The sequence below is a fragment of the Anser cygnoides genome, chromosome 1 (genome assembly GCF_040182565.1).
Source record: "Anser cygnoides isolate HZ-2024a breed goose chromosome 1, Taihu_goose_T2T_genome, whole genome shotgun sequence".
Classification (NCBI taxonomy): domain Eukaryota; kingdom Metazoa; phylum Chordata; class Aves; order Anseriformes; family Anatidae; genus Anser; species Anser cygnoides.
This window is the reverse complement of record NC_089873.1, coordinates 183,698,686-183,714,374: the sequence shown is the minus strand read 5'-3', so window position 1 is coordinate 183,714,374 and position 15,689 is coordinate 183,698,686. Positions and strand designations below refer to the sequence as shown.

Here is a 15,689-nt window from a genome sequence, read left to right as displayed (position 1 = left end):
TGCAACCATGTCCAAGGACACTGCACTGGCCATCACAGGTCCTTGTGGACAGTTCTGCAATTTCTGCAAAGTAAGTGTACTTTTCTTGGCCAGCTGTGTCTTTTCCTATCGAGACCTGACATGGAGCTAAAATCTTCTGCACAGTAACCCCTTGAGCAGTTGCTGGTCCCTCTCAATTTTTCACAGTAGTCCTCCAGCTCCTGTCAAGGCATGGGACTGAGGATGCTCCAGGGAGATGGGTGCTGCTGAGAGGTGAGGATGAGCGAGGCACAGGAGAACATGCAAGGCAGAACACAAAGCCAGCAGAGTTGTGGCATCAGCACACCCAACATCCCCTCATGACCTAGGCAGTGCAATAACCAGGGCTTCCTTTTGAGTCAGAGATGTCCAGGAAGCTGCCAGCTTTATCAGCCTAGTCTTTCATTTTCTTGGCTGCTATTTCAGAACTTCAAGAGGAAACCTTTTGGTGACATTTTATCCCAAAGTTTTGTTTTGGCAAGGAAGAAATCCTGATGTGGGGGAAAGTAGAACATGACCTGCAATTCAATTCTTGATTTCAATTACTTTTCAGATCAGTCAACAAATGTATTTGTTGGTTATTTATAGAATCCAACATCAGTACCCTCATTTTTCCCATTTCTACTTTATGTAGACACTGTCTGGGTGTGATAGGTCAGTTGCTTCCCGGGCTTCTCTCTGGCATCTTCTGCCCAGCTGGGTACTTGTCAGGGGTCACATCACTGAACTGCAGTCATCAGAGGGCCCAGGAGGATCAGTGGTCTTTTCAGCTTGGATAAAGCAGCAAGGATGCTTAATTGGTTCCCCCGTCCCTGGAAAATAAATAAATAAATAAATAAAATAAAATAAAATAAAATAAAAATAAAATAAAATAAAATAAAATAACCTCACTAACCTCTAGCTCCCAAACTCATTTCGTATATCACTGTCTGCATTTCTAGTAGATACAGTGGAAAATAAAAATCCATTTGTTTAGCATAAAAAGATTAAGAAACCAGCATAATTTTCCAATTTTACATTTTGTAACACACCCCATTGTATAGTTGAGGGAGAAATCAGCTGAACTGCCCTCATGCCTGACCATATGATCAGGAGGCAGATACTGCGGGTGCAGTTCTGTAAGGGAGATCCTTTGAAGTCAGATGTCAAAAAGACTTTCAGGGGTTTAAATGTCTTTTTAATGTGGTCTCTTTTCTGTGTGGAGTACAGTCCATACTTAAAGGGCTTTCTATGTGCCTGTGAGAAATGCATTTCTTGAAACCCATTTTTCATCTTTGCCCTACAGACCCTGTGTAAAAGCTCCAACCACTCGGTAGGTCCTCACATGCTTCAAAGGGTGCTCATCATAAGCATGGTCCTGTGAGGTCCCAAAACTAACGGCAGTTTAGTCTGGATCAGATAGCGGGGGTCACGGTCTGAAGGCTGAATGTAAATATCTATTATAAAGGTAACAAAGACTTCTTTTTCTCCTTGTTCCTTTCAAAGCCAAGGTCATCTACTTTGCACTGAACTGACTTCAGTTTTCACAACATAGCCTCATTATATCATGATTTTGGGGCCATCATTCAGCACAAATGCCGTTGTGCCCCAGGCAGGTACCATGCTCATGATGGTCAGGCAGGACCAGATCCCTGTGTCCCTCTGAGCACAGGCCACGATCCTGAAAGTGGACATTGCTGTGCTCCAAAAAACACCATTTTGGAAAGAGAGCAACAGGCATGCCCTCAAAAAGTGCATGAAAACGCTGCTATCTCCAGACATGGCACATCCTGCAGAAGTTGACCTAAAGCACACGGCATCTTTGAGTAAGGCTCTGTCTTTTCTCCTATAACAGCTCCACAGTTGGGAGATGGCTGCCTTGTGCCAAAATACCCACCAGTGATGTATGTGCTGGGCGCTACTGGTAGTGCCATCGTGGTAATGGAAATCAAGTGGCTGCGTGCCCTTTCTGCAAGCTTTGAGTAACCAGGGAAAGTGTGTGGGGCTTGGAGTCACCTATTTCCTCCCCTCCTCAGTGACTTTACCTCCTGGTGTAACTCCTTGGTTTGCTGTGTACCCTCAAGCTACAAAGGAAAAAAAATATCCAATTGGTTTCTGGAGCAAATTTCACTTTTCATAGTCTTGTCATCCAGTCCGAGTGTAACACTCAAAGTAATTATGCAACCATTTCAAAATGTCACTGTGACATATGAGGTAATGCCGCTTTGTGCACAGGCTGGCTTGGGAGCTGCCAGGCTGAGCTCTGCCATCAGCAGTGAGTTAGGAGCGAGCACTTGCCTATCTTCCATTTCACAGGGGAACAGGGGTTTCCAGTGCCCAGATGGGATGCCATGGTAAAGAAAAGTCCCTCTGACATGAAGGTCCCCTTTGTTTCTGGACAGTCCTTTAACAAAATGGAGTTTCTTGAGATTCTGACTTGGTAAGGTAAAAGGTTTGCTCATGAGCTGTTCATGGATCCTTCATTTCTATTTCATTCTCATGTAAAGCTGGCTGAGATCAGGTACGAGAGAGTGCTCGTCCATAGCGCAGCATGGAATAAAACAAAACTGAAACATTTTATAGCCTTATTGCCAACCCCTCTCCACTGATTTTGACTAAAGTCATCTAGACCCTCCGAGCAAACAAACATGTTTTCTTTTACTAGATCCAACAGTGGTTATTTTATCATTTCTTTTACAATGAGTACATGAAACAAACAAAGCCTGATTAATTCCACAAACTCTTCTTTAACTCCAGTTACAAAACTGCACAGCACAGCAGGCCCATCACGTTCCCTTGGACTAGAGAGGAACAAGAAACTGCCCATCTCCTCCTCTTGCAGGGGGCCAGAGCACATCACCCACGTCAGTTCTGTCCTTATTGGTAGATATTTCTTCATATGGGGCCTGGGCTTGAAGCTTTCACTAAGTGCCAAGGAATAGCCAATCATGAAGAACAGGTCAGCAGAACTAGTGGGAGCGTTTGATCCCTCCTCTGCCCTCCCTGCTCCAATGAACAGGATCTTTGCACTGCACTAAGGTGCCACACACATCTAGGCTCACATAAACAGCTCCAAAACTCAGCCTGTATGTACACCCTGAGCATATGCTTCCACGTAAATGATGTGGGCAGCAGATAAGCCTGGATGTGGGATTCAGGAAAGACTCACGATTAACAGACAACATTGACATGCCTGGGGATGCCAAAGAGCTGTGCCCCATGAAGGCCCCTTTCTCCCAGTGAAACATTTCTTGATAGGAGAGGACACAAATGAGTATTAATACTGTGGTACGTTGTTCCTCTAACCAAATGTCTCTTCTCTGTCTCATCTCTTTCTGAGATGTCCTCACAAAGAACTGCCTCGTTTGGTCTACAGTAAGAGAAAAATATATATATATCTTTCAAAATAAGTGAAGAAGTGTATCCAGGGATCTACAAGTCAGTCCTCCATTAGTTCTTGGGAGGACTATGAAGCAAACCTTCATGCAGGCCTTTTCAGGGCATGCGAAGAGAAAGGGAACAGCAACTGCATGGATTAACAAATGGCAAATACATCAATAGCCTGGACAATGGGACACAATGGGTCTTCAGGCAGTCTCCTGCTGTTGACAAACTGGGAGAAGTGACTGATACACTGGATGACACTTGGTACCCAGATGAGCTGGAGTACTGGGCCAGCAGGAACTCCATGAAATGCAATGAAGTTGAATTGGAAGTCCTGCAAGTGGGGAGTACTAAGCTTTTGTGTGAGGTAGTGAGCCTGAGTTAATGCTGTGCCTTCATGGGAATGAAGGATACACATGTTCTGAGCTGTATTAGCAAAAGCATAGGCAGCAGGATGAGGAACATGGTTATTCCTATCTACTTAGAACTTGTGAGGCTACATCTAGAATACCATGTCCTGTTTTAGGCCCCCTTCAGTTGTAAGGAAAACATTTTACAATAAGGGTGGTTGAGCACTGACACAGGTTATCCATAGATGTGGCACCTCCATCCCCAGAGATGCTAAAAATACAGCTGTACAAGATGCTGAGCAACCTGATCTAACGTCAAAGCTAGCCCTGCTTTGAGCTGAAGGCTGGACTACAAGACCTGCAGATGTCCCTTCCAACCTGAATTTTTCCATAATTCTATGATTTATGATAGCTCTTAGCAAATCTCATGCCATTATGTTGTTGAAAAAAAATGGCCTATACTTTTATAAGGGGAATGTAGGAATACTTCCTATTAAAATTTTGGCAACTACATACATTAATATTTTAAATATATATTTTAACATTGTTGCTTTCATTATAGTCCCTACTTTCAGGAGAGAAAGAAATTATTAGTAAACATGAATTTTCCAAAATGATTTCATAAAAATGCTGGCAAAAATCTGTGGAAATATGCTGTAAAATAAGCACAAAAAGTATCAATTTCAGATCACAGGGAATGGAAAGATCTTCAGAATGTCAAAAATAGTGAAATAATTTAACTAGCTCTGTAATTTCTATAATGCAATAAACATATGCATTACCTGCTGGGTAGAAACCATGAAGACATTTTCCATTCGAATTAAGCGAATTCAATCCCATAATTTCCATTCTTTGGTGCTCATTTTCCTTAAATTATCTCCTGAAAGAGTTTCTTGGCAAAGATGCTCCCTGGAACAATTCACTTTAAATAAATGTTGCACACATTGCAGAAAAAGCAAATTTCACTTTCATAATTGCCCCACATTCTCACTACAAACTGCAGCATGGGAACAGTAACACTGCATATAACCTATATGCAAGTCTGGACATTTGAGTTTCCAGTAGTATTTTTGATTATTTTCTCACAAACAAGCTACAAACTTCCAGCTGGATAAACCTGGTGTTTTCTTCCCTGCTTATGCTTAACCACTCCTTCAGTACGCTGTTACCTCTGATGTTCCTATCACTAATTCACAAAACCAACCACATTGTGACAAAAAAGTGTCATTTTTATGGGAACACCTGTGAATCTAAATTCATACCTACCTGAGAAATGAAGAGAGTTCTGTAGTATTGGAAGTACCACAGTCTGCACCCTTTCTACCTGCATTACTTCATGGGCCTGTACAAGGCATTGTTAAGACCTTGAGAAACCTAATGTAACTTTGTACTGGGAGTAGTTGGACAGGAGGATCCTTGCAATCTGAATTACTCTGTATATCATTCCACCATATGATGACCCCTTGGGTTTTTCTCTAGAGAGCTCCAGACTTGAGGCTGAAGTAGTGTCCAAGACCATACTGAATGTTCACACAGCAAACAGTTGGAGAATCTCGTCCTGAGATGAGATTTGACCTATATTGTCCTGAGAGTAGAGGCATATCCTCAAGACAGAGTGAATGAATGATGAACAGATTCACAACTTCCACCAAAATCATTGCTTATAAGGCTAGCCAATACTGTGTCACACTGATCTTTCATATTCTCCTTGATCACCTGAATCTAAATCTTATCTCTCATAGTTTGTAGAAGACTTCTCTTTTTCATTCTATGTGCTAAAACATTTTTAGTTATGTGTATTAACAAACATGTTACTAACAGTGTAATATTATTGCTAAGTAAATCTTGAAGTAGATAATATAAGAAAAAAAATAAGAAAAATAATAAAAAACCTGGCAGTAAATTCATTTAATTCAAATGAAAACATAGGTATAGAAGATAACAGATTATATATCAAAATACACATATAATAAAATCTGGGTTAGATCTGTGCACATACAGGCAAACTGGTACTAATATTGTTAGGGTTCTTCTTCATTTTGAATATCAGGTGAAGAGTTTTTTGTTTGTTTGTTGTTTTTCCCCTAAAAGTATCTTATTTGTTCTATTCTCCATTTTCTCTCCCTAACTCTATTTATTTATTATGTTTTTCAGATACCAGAAAGCTTTAAAAAAATAATAATAATCTAAATGTTTTCTGGATTACCAACAAAGTAAGGAAATAAACTGTGTTTTAGAAACATTCTTTGCAATATCCAATAACTTTCCAAATTACTCAACTTTCTACTAATTTTAACAGGTTTTCATATCATGCGAAATGCTAAGAAAAAAATTTTTTTTTTTCAGGTAAAAGTTCATTAGACTCATAGAAATACTATTCTAAAGTATAAGTGCTGATCTTCATCTTGTTTTAATAAGTACAATGAAGTCAATATGGTTATGTTTCCTTTCTCCAACTGAGTGAGACTCTGACCTTCAATGTAACATTTACCTCATTTTCTTCATCCACTAATTACTCTAGCCTATAAAAATGATTTGTCTGGCAACATTCAGTCTTGACAAATCACTGCTGGTTGTTTGATCATAATTCTATCATCTTCTAGATGCTTGAAGGTGATTTTCCTTATCATATGTTGAGTTTTGGATTAAAATACTTAAAGAAAGTACTAATTACTAAGTTTTTTGGTTTTTTTTTGAGGATAACTGTTGTATTTCTGTTCTTTTGCCAGTCATTTCCCAGTACTCTCATCTTTTAAAGTGTAACTGCCCATAGTTTGGTAAGTCTTTTAGCTGCCTAAGACATAGTTCATATTTCCTGACTGTTTTGTCTTTACTCTTAAGTAACCATGTGACAGAAATATGCAAAATTAGTAATAAGATTTTATTTTTTTTTAGAGAAACATTATATAAAGGAGTTCATTAAATCTGCCTCTGAATGGTCACTCATATGTGCATATTCTCACTTCATAATGGAGTTTTTTCCATTTTCTCTTGCATTCATTAAAAGTCAAGGATAAGAATGTTATTTACATGATGTAGAAGAAAGCCAAAAAAGGCAAAAAGCCAAAAATAAGAGAGAAAAAGCTTCTATTCTTTTTAATCTCTGACATTTACACCATACACATACAAGTTCAACCATTGCCCTTTCCAGTTTACTTTCATTACACACCAATAACAAACATCTACTGAGAATAACAAATTCTGAGTAGTCTTGGCTAAGTTTCCTTGCCCTTTCTGTCCTGCATGTATATTCTACATGGGACCTTTGGCGTCCCATTGTAATTTGAAGTCACAATTAATGGAATAATCTTTGTTGAAGATATATTTGCTCTTCACAGTTTCCATTTTGAGGACAGCTACAATCTGCTGTACCTGAATTCTTTTCTACTCTTCACCACATGGCTGAGGTTGGAAGGGACTTCTGAAGACCACCTGGTCCACCCCCCTGCTCAAGAAGAGATATCCAGAGCTGGGTGCCCATGTAAAGTGGCTTTTGAAGATTTCCAAGGAGAAGGCTCTACAACCTCTCACTGACACAATCTGTGCCAGTTTTCCATCACCCACACAACACAGAAGTTCTTTGTGACGTTCAGATGGAAATTCCTGTGTTCCAGTATGTGCCCATTGCCCCTGGCCACCACTGAAAAGAGCCTGGCTCCATCGTCTTTGCACCCTCCCTTCAGGTATTTATAGACATTGATGAGAATCCACTGGAGCCTCCTCTTCTCTAGGCTGAGCAGTTCCAGCTCCCTCAGCCTCTCCTCATACGAGAGGTGCTCCAGTCCCTTCATCATCTTCATGGCCCTTTGTTGGACTCTGTCCAGCATGTTTATGCCTCTCTCGTACTGGGGAGCCCAGAATTCAACCCAGAACTCCAGGTGTGGACTCACCAGTGCTGAGTAGAGGTGAAGGATCACCTTCCTTGACCTTCTGGCAATATTCCTCAGTGCAGACAAGGATACCATTAGTCTTTGCCACAAGAGCACGTTGTTGGCTCATGGTGAATTTGTTATCCACTGGAAACCTCACACCTTTTTCTGCAAAGTTACTTTGCATCTAGTTTGTCCCCAGCAGGTATTGGGGTTGCCGTTCCTCAGGTGCAGGACTTTGCACTTCTTGTTGAACTTCATGAGATTCTTCTCAGCCCATTTCTCCATCCACTTCTCTCCACTCATTTTAAAGCTTCAGTCCTGTGTCTGTTAACGTCAGTGGGATTTTTTCTGTTCACATTAAAGAGGCAAGTTTTATATTTCTAAATTAATCAAAATTTTCAGAAATTAATTATCTATGCAGTCTTACAATGAGTAAATCTTCTCCTTGTTCTGATGAATCAGAATAGGTTTTGGTTGCTGTCTTTTCCATTATTCTCAAATAAGCACTGAGCAACACAGCCAACCCCACTGAAGTTGACAGAAATATTCCTCATTGACCTCCATCCATGGAAGATGGACCAGGACCATGGGTAGGTAGTACTGTAAATGGTTAGCCTGAACAACAAATATATAGATATATTTGTTACATTTTTTCTTAGGTGGATAAGAAGTGATTTTTCATTTCATGTAAGAGGATACTGAGATGAAGTTTTAAAGCAAAATTTTCCTCTACTGTCTGAGAAAAAAAAGAAATGTGGCTGCTGCTCTCATATGTTTACCAGATTTAAGTTACTCACCTCTCCAAAGTCCATTAAGAAATGATACATTTTTATTTATTATTTTGCCAGACAGCAAGAATGCAACCTTTCCTGTACTACTCCATCAATTACTTCATGGCTAGAGTGGAAAGGTTACTGCATTCAGAGGCCAAAGGGTGATTTACTCCACACAACTAGTACAGCTAACAGAATCCTTGGCTTATTTAGCAGAAAGACAGGTATCTGCTAACAGACAGGCAAAAATTTTTGAAAAACTGTCAGTGAAGAAATGACTCATGTTTTGGGCAGTCCCCAAAAATCATATTTAAATTGAAGGGCACTTCAATTTGAAGAATGTAGCTAGTGTGATTCAATGGCAGCAGTGACTTCAGTAGCAGTTTGGGAAGTATCAGGTTTCCTGATCGCTTTGGGAGATGTGGAAAGTAGATCTTTAGTGAATGCAGTGATACAATCTCAAATAGCTCAGACCATAATCTCAGATAGTTTCTGTGAACACCAGCAAATGTTTCTTTCAATAGACATGACCCTCATCCTGACCTTTCATGATATCTTAAATTCAACTGCTTCTCTCTTCCTCTAATAGCCAAAATCTTCCTCCATGAGTTTCCACTGGACAGATATCTTCAGGTACATTAAGGTAATCTCTTTAAAGTTTGCAGAAAATCACTACCAGTTATGATATACAAGAGTGGGCCATATGGAAGTCACTTGTAACTTCTTAATCCTGGGCTTCCTCATCCTGAATGCTTGCACCAGTGAAAACTGTTTTTCAGCGAAAAACACTCTCCTAGGAGATGCTCAGTGGAGGGAGTAAAATGTTTCCATTCTGACCTAGAACAAAGGACCATATAGCAAAGCTAAAGGTGTCAGAATGAGAAAACAGTTCAGTATATGTTTCTCACCACACAGGTAGATTTTGTTTAAGTAATTTCACAATCATAGCACAATTAATATTAAAAAAAAAAAAAAAGAAGAAGAAAAAGAAGTCTAAATAAGATTCATCTTCTGATATTAGTATTTAAGGGTTCTGCTGTTTAAAAAGCTATTTTGGGGGGATACAGACATCAGGTTAATATAGAGATTCCCTAACGTGGTACCAGTCTGATACTGTGTTTAACAGAACACCGCTATGCTAGCCTGCTGGTACACTGGATTACTGTCCATGTGCTGAAATAGCCTTAAATAATCAATTGAGGAAATATCAGGGCACTGCCATATATGCAGTGATATGAACATTATAGCCATCATCTTACCTCCCCCATGAATGTGTATTATTTCTTCAACTACTACAGCATTTTTCAGGAGGAGCCCATCAGGAACTACAGAAAAGGCTGTGCAGCCAAAAGCAAAAAGTTTGAGTGATACGACAAAACTTCTTTCACTGGCATTACTGACCCATGGAGCTGCACACATTCTCAAAAGATAATAAACACAAAGATGAAAGAAGAGATTACAAACTGCAATATTTTTCTTATTAGCACAGTAAGAACTCCACTGATGAGAACAGACCTTGAAAGCTTCATGAACAACGAGGAATGAAAAAGAGCATAAAGACAGTATTGGAAAAATATGGGAATGAAGTAACTTCAGGGCAAAGATCATCAACAGTGAAATCAAGGACAATTTTCACATAGATTTTTTTTCAAGATGGCAGCTGCTCTAAGGAGTTGATCCAAAGCCTACTGAATTCAATAGAAAGATTTAACTTCAGTGGACTTGGGATCATTTTAGCTTTTGGCTGAGAGAGTCACATTACTCCAAGTTAAAAGACAGAAGACTTGGCAAAGAATAACTGAAGCTACAGCACATTTAGGGTCAAAAGACCTTAAGTGCTGGACCAATTCATCCCTTGTGTGATTCCACCATACCCAGAGCATTTGCAGAGTCAGTTTTGTACTGACTGATGATGCCTGTTGTAATTTTCAATGACTTCAGCATGCAAGCCAGGGTAGAATTTGACCCAGTGGATGAGAATGTACTGTAAAGTTTAGTTCATTTGAATACAATAGTCTTATTGGTTTAAATAACTGCAGAAGTTTTTCTTAACACATTAAAAGGCTATATTTTATGACTATAACCTCACAGCTATGAAATATAGCTCTCCAATGATATAAATATGAGATATAACTTTCTTCCCAACAGCTGCTGGTGGGAATTTTCCTGTTTCTGAAATAAATATTATATGCATACATACCATACATGGAGGGGAAGAAAGAGCAATAGGAAATACAATGAACTGACTCAAGATGTGTTATTTATTTGCACACATTATTAATGATCTCATAGCTCAGAAGTGGTGGAGGGAACCTGAGCCACTTGCGAATTATGAAAGGTCATCAATAACTCATAGCAATATATGACACATCCATTCAGGTCATCCAGACTTACTCGATGCTTGGGTCTGTTTATCTAACACCAGTTTTAGTTTAGTCTGTACTGTGTGTTGATTTCATAGTACATCATGTAGCAATGAGACCTCTTGGCCACAGTCCCATGTAAAATGACTGAGTCTGAAGTATAAGAGAACCTGAAGCAAATTTTCAGAGTATCGATTGAGCTGAACCACACATATCTACTTCCAGTGACATGTGTGATCATTAAGTAACTTAGATATAAATATATCACATTGGGTGTGTGCACGTGCGCCTGCAAAAACACACGTTTCATAGAGCTGAAACTCAAAACTTTTCCTCTGTGCTTGTCTCTCCCCTTAAGAAACTGAAAGAGCAAGCATGCAAGAGATTACTTTGATAGTAATATCACATGACAGTCAAGTACTACAGAGATGAGCATAGCATAAGAATGAAATAAATTACGATCCAATTTTTCTAATGTCTTTAAAGAAATAAAAAGATATTTTGTTCTCAGTCACATATCTGAAACCAAACAATTACTTATAGCCCATATATACAAAAGGGTATAATTTACCTCCACTATTCTTAAAAATAGTATAGGCTATATTTATACATGTTTTAATTACAGCTGCTTTGATATAGCTCACAGGTTATAAACCATACTTGAAAACAGGATTCTGAAAAATATGAGTTCAAATGGGTTTTATCCAAGGAATCGTAATAAACTGGTTAAAAAATATTAAACTCCTCTGCTAGTTCCTCTAATCCTGTTGGTAATACTCACTATATCAAACTGGCCAACCGTGCCCATTATTGACTGCCAGAAGTTCATGGCAATACTCTGGGGCAGAGCTCACTTCTTCCAGCCCCAAATACCCATATGCTTATTACTTCTTGAGCTAATGGAAACTCAGTGTGCGAAATCTGTGGCACGTGGCACACCATAGGGAGCTGTGATGAACACACATTTTAGGCAGTGCTGCATACTTATAAGGTGCCTAGTGCTAGCACTGTCATCACTACTCACACGTGCAAATTCTCAGTACAGATCAGCATCCAACAGCTATATGGCAAGACAGGATGCATTTTAGTGACCTACAGATGTGCTTTTTGGGATGGCTGCAAACACTTAGGTCTTTGGACAAGCTCCCCACCTGGCTCTGCATCAGCCCAAACGCTGCATACACTGTTTTGTAGTGTTTTTACATTAACTTGTCATGGGAAAAAAAAAAATCAAAAAAAATCCAGAACAAAATCCTCTGAGTACTTCTCACATCCCATGTGCTGTTTGAGGCAGACAGAGACCAAAGTCATTTATCTACACAGTTGTTCTGCCTTCTGACAAAAAAGACCAAGCCAAAGGGTCTTTGATATCAAAGAATAACTAATTCCATGCATGCAATTCTTGGTCTTTCCAAGGGCTTTAATCAAACTCTCATGGTAAGTCATTAGAACATTTTGTTTACAAATCCAACCATGACACAAACGTTGCTTTCATCTGGGCAGGAGAGCAGCAGTCAGGCAAGCAACAATATAAAGCAAACCTTTCTAAAGGCTGCTGGGCACTACTACGTCACAGGAGAAAGTGAGTGTTACCTATTTACTGCCAGAAGAGAAATTGGTCTTTCAGGAAGAAAACACGGTACTAACTTTTGCTGGCAAAACCTTCCCTCACCTTAATAGCAAATGTGCCTATCTAGAAAGCGTATCATGACACCCTGCAATTAATTTTAGTGTTTTCTCCCTCACCTGGTTGTCTTTCCATTTAGATAGTTTCTTGCCTTTTTTTTTTCCTTCATTCCCCTCAAAATTGCCTTAAAACTGTTGAGTCTTCAGGTTATCATAAGACTTTTTTTTTTTTTTCCCCAAACAGGACAGATAATTTTCTCTAAGCAAAAATAAATAATTGGTTTTTACATAAGGACTTTGTAACCTCCCATTGAGTAGGTTCTCTGTTGTGAAGTCTTAAGGAGATTCCTGGATCTATGGTCAGCTAAAATGTCATTGAGAATCCTCCACTAAAGCCATATGCATCAGACCACCAGTATAACAGGGTGGCAGCACGGAGGACCTCTGCACAGCAATGTAGGGTTTTTGCTAAGTCAGATGCTGGCACTGTTCATCCAGAAGCAGAGGAACTACCTGACACGTATCTGATGCACAGACTTTGTTAAATACGGTAAAAGGTGTGAGCCATAGGTATTCCTTTGTAGAAGACAGACGTTTCCAGCCAGTAACATCCTTCCTAAAAGGTAAAAATTGATAAGTGATTAGAAAACAGCCACAAGAATAATCTAATTGATTGAAAATAAAAACCATTGGGTATAAGTAAACAGAAACTATCAGAAACTGAGATGAGTGGCAAAACAAAGCTCCCATCACAAATAAAAAAGCTCAGAGAAGTGCAATTTTGCAATTTCTCCACTCCACTGATTTGAACAGAACCACCAGGTTTAAAGCCTGTAGGGGGCTGCTAGGATGGCTGAAGTACTACCAGAATATATTTCCATATCAGATTTGTGTTTCAGAAGATGTTAAATGCAGGGTAAAAAGAAAGCACACAAACACACTCTTTCAATAGGATGCCCACTCTATCCTAAGCTTTAAAGCCAGCTCCAAAAACTAGACTATATTCAAGCTGCCTCTTACCCTGTGAGAGGATGATCCTCTGGGACCAAGGGGAGATCATTTACAGAGCTCTAGAGAAGTTCACATTTCAGCTACCAGCATTGCTTCTGGCCTGGGGATAAACAGAGACCAGCAGTCCACAGAGCTTCCCACAAGCCTCCAACTCTTTGGAGCCAGCTGTAAAAACCGTAAGTCAAAAAAAAAAAAAAAAAAAAAAAAGCAGGCAAAGAGCCTGTTGTTTTTTGTTTTGCTTTGTTTTACAGCTAGCACTTCTTCCAGTTATTACATGAGCACACTGAAGTCTGATCAGATCTTAGGAACCTGTTTCTGACGTCACCACATTAAATATATTGCTCCATTTCTGTCAATTAATATCAAATCACTGCTGATTTATGTTACTATTAGATCAGAATTAGGCCATTGAACTGTTTAATATGACTGTGGAAGTCAGGTGCTCTGAGTGCAGTGTTGATGGGTCCTATGCACATACTTGAGTACAACAAAACAGAATACACCAGAGCCTGACTAACATGATCCTGGCATGAGACCAGGATCTAAGCCTTGTTTTTCTCATCCATACATCATCACCACATTTTTCAAGTGCCACTGTCATTAAGTTAAGATACAAAGCAATCCATCATTTAAACCCATTATGTAAACATTTTTGGGTCAAAAAGATGACCTTCCATATAACTATATGTGAAAAGAACGTTTTCCCAATGTGGCAAAAAGAACTAAGCAGATGAATACAGACACTACCAACAAGCATCTCTACAAACTTCACCACTAATTAATTCTGATTTCCAATGAATTTTTGCTTCATGGTTGATTGAATCTTCAAACAAATCACAACAATGAACTCATTCTCACGTCACCTACGGCCCCACCAAAATAACATCAGCTTCCTCATCTCTTCTCACTGCAGGACTTCTTAGTCCTCTACTGCAACATTCTAATGCCCTTCCTATCATCTCTTCTCCTACCCATATCTTTCAACCACTTTGTCTAGCTTGCTGGTGGGCCAAGAGACATCAAGATCTTTGTAGTGGCCAGAGCTACATGAACATAGTTTGACTGGCCAGGACAAGTGTTAATTTCTCAACTAACTGGTCAAGAGTCACCTTTCCACAGCCCATTCCACCATAGCATTGCAACGATCTTGTGACAAATTCTGTCTCTCATCTCTTTCAGAATGACAAAACATGGCATAGTGGGGGCCAAATAAATGGGGAACCATGTGCTTTCACTATACTTCTCACAAACTTTTTGAAGAAACTTTGTATGTTGGAGTCTTCCACTTCTCTTTTAAAGCTTGATGAAATCAGCTAATGAATTGAAGAGTTCACAGCAAGGAAAAGGACTGACACACCCAAAATGCAACTGCATAACATCATCTCTTTACTCTGAGAACTAGTGTAAATATCACACAAACAGACACAGTTTTGTAATAAAGATTATAGACTGCTTACAGTTTCAAACACTGTTAGATATGTGATTTTCTTGGAAGCATTCAAAACAGTAAGTTAATGCATCATTCAAGCTGATAAGGAAAACCTGGGAGTTGCAGAGATAGTTAACATTGCCCCCCTCCACTACATTATTTTGGCCAGCTGAACGAGACTTTCTTTAGCTGCTCTTTATTTGTCATATCTAAAAATAAAAATGATGAGAGCCAGCAAATACCTAGGGTCTCCTTGAAGCCTCATGCGGGGTTTAGAGGAACAAAAATGTACATTCAGCACACAGACTCAAGATCTTCTGTTAACAATAAAGTTCCAATACTTTCACAAGCCCTGATGTCAATAATTACCTTTCAGCTTCAGAAAGGCCATTCTGCTCTCAGGCTTTTGCTGCTGTCGTGAACAATTTCTTGTTCCCTGTTCAAGCCATGGGCATTGCAACTGTTCCCAACCACACTGAATTCTAGTCAGTATTTTTGACATCTAATGTTTTTCTTCACTTAATTTATTTAGGCATTTGTAACAGATGAGGGAATGACAACAGCTGATAAAGACAACAGCAGAAAGGAACTCCAGCTGAACAAGTTAATTCACGATCCCACTTAAAAATCAGGCTGTTCTGATTATCACCTTCCTCTCCTTTGATTTCAGCATGATTTTTGGTAACCAAGCTTCTCACAAACTCCTAGACTCAGCAAATAATATTTTAAAATTAAACCACTTGAAAATGGAAGTAAATGCTTTTAAACATAGTCTATTGCCTCTCTCCTCGAGACAGCTGCTAATAAAATGTGGATGGTGTGGAAAAAAAGAGGAGAATGAAACAACAAATTGTTTTTCTTGTGTAAATCAGTAAGATTAGATA

General features: G+C 39.2%; 1 long non-coding RNA gene across 1 annotated transcript; it reads right to left on the bottom strand.

Moving 5' to 3' along the window:
• Positions 1 to 12,540: 12,540 nt before the first annotated feature.
• On the bottom strand, positions 12,541 to 15,439 carry LOC106035028 (uncharacterized). The gene is made up of 3 exons (XR_010828689.1): positions 15,175 to 15,439; positions 13,386 to 13,476; positions 12,541 to 12,981 (listed from the first exon to the last, which is right to left on the bottom strand). It is a non-coding gene; the product is annotated as an uncharacterized lncRNA (long non-coding RNA).
• Positions 15,440 to 15,689: the final 250 nt, after the last annotated feature.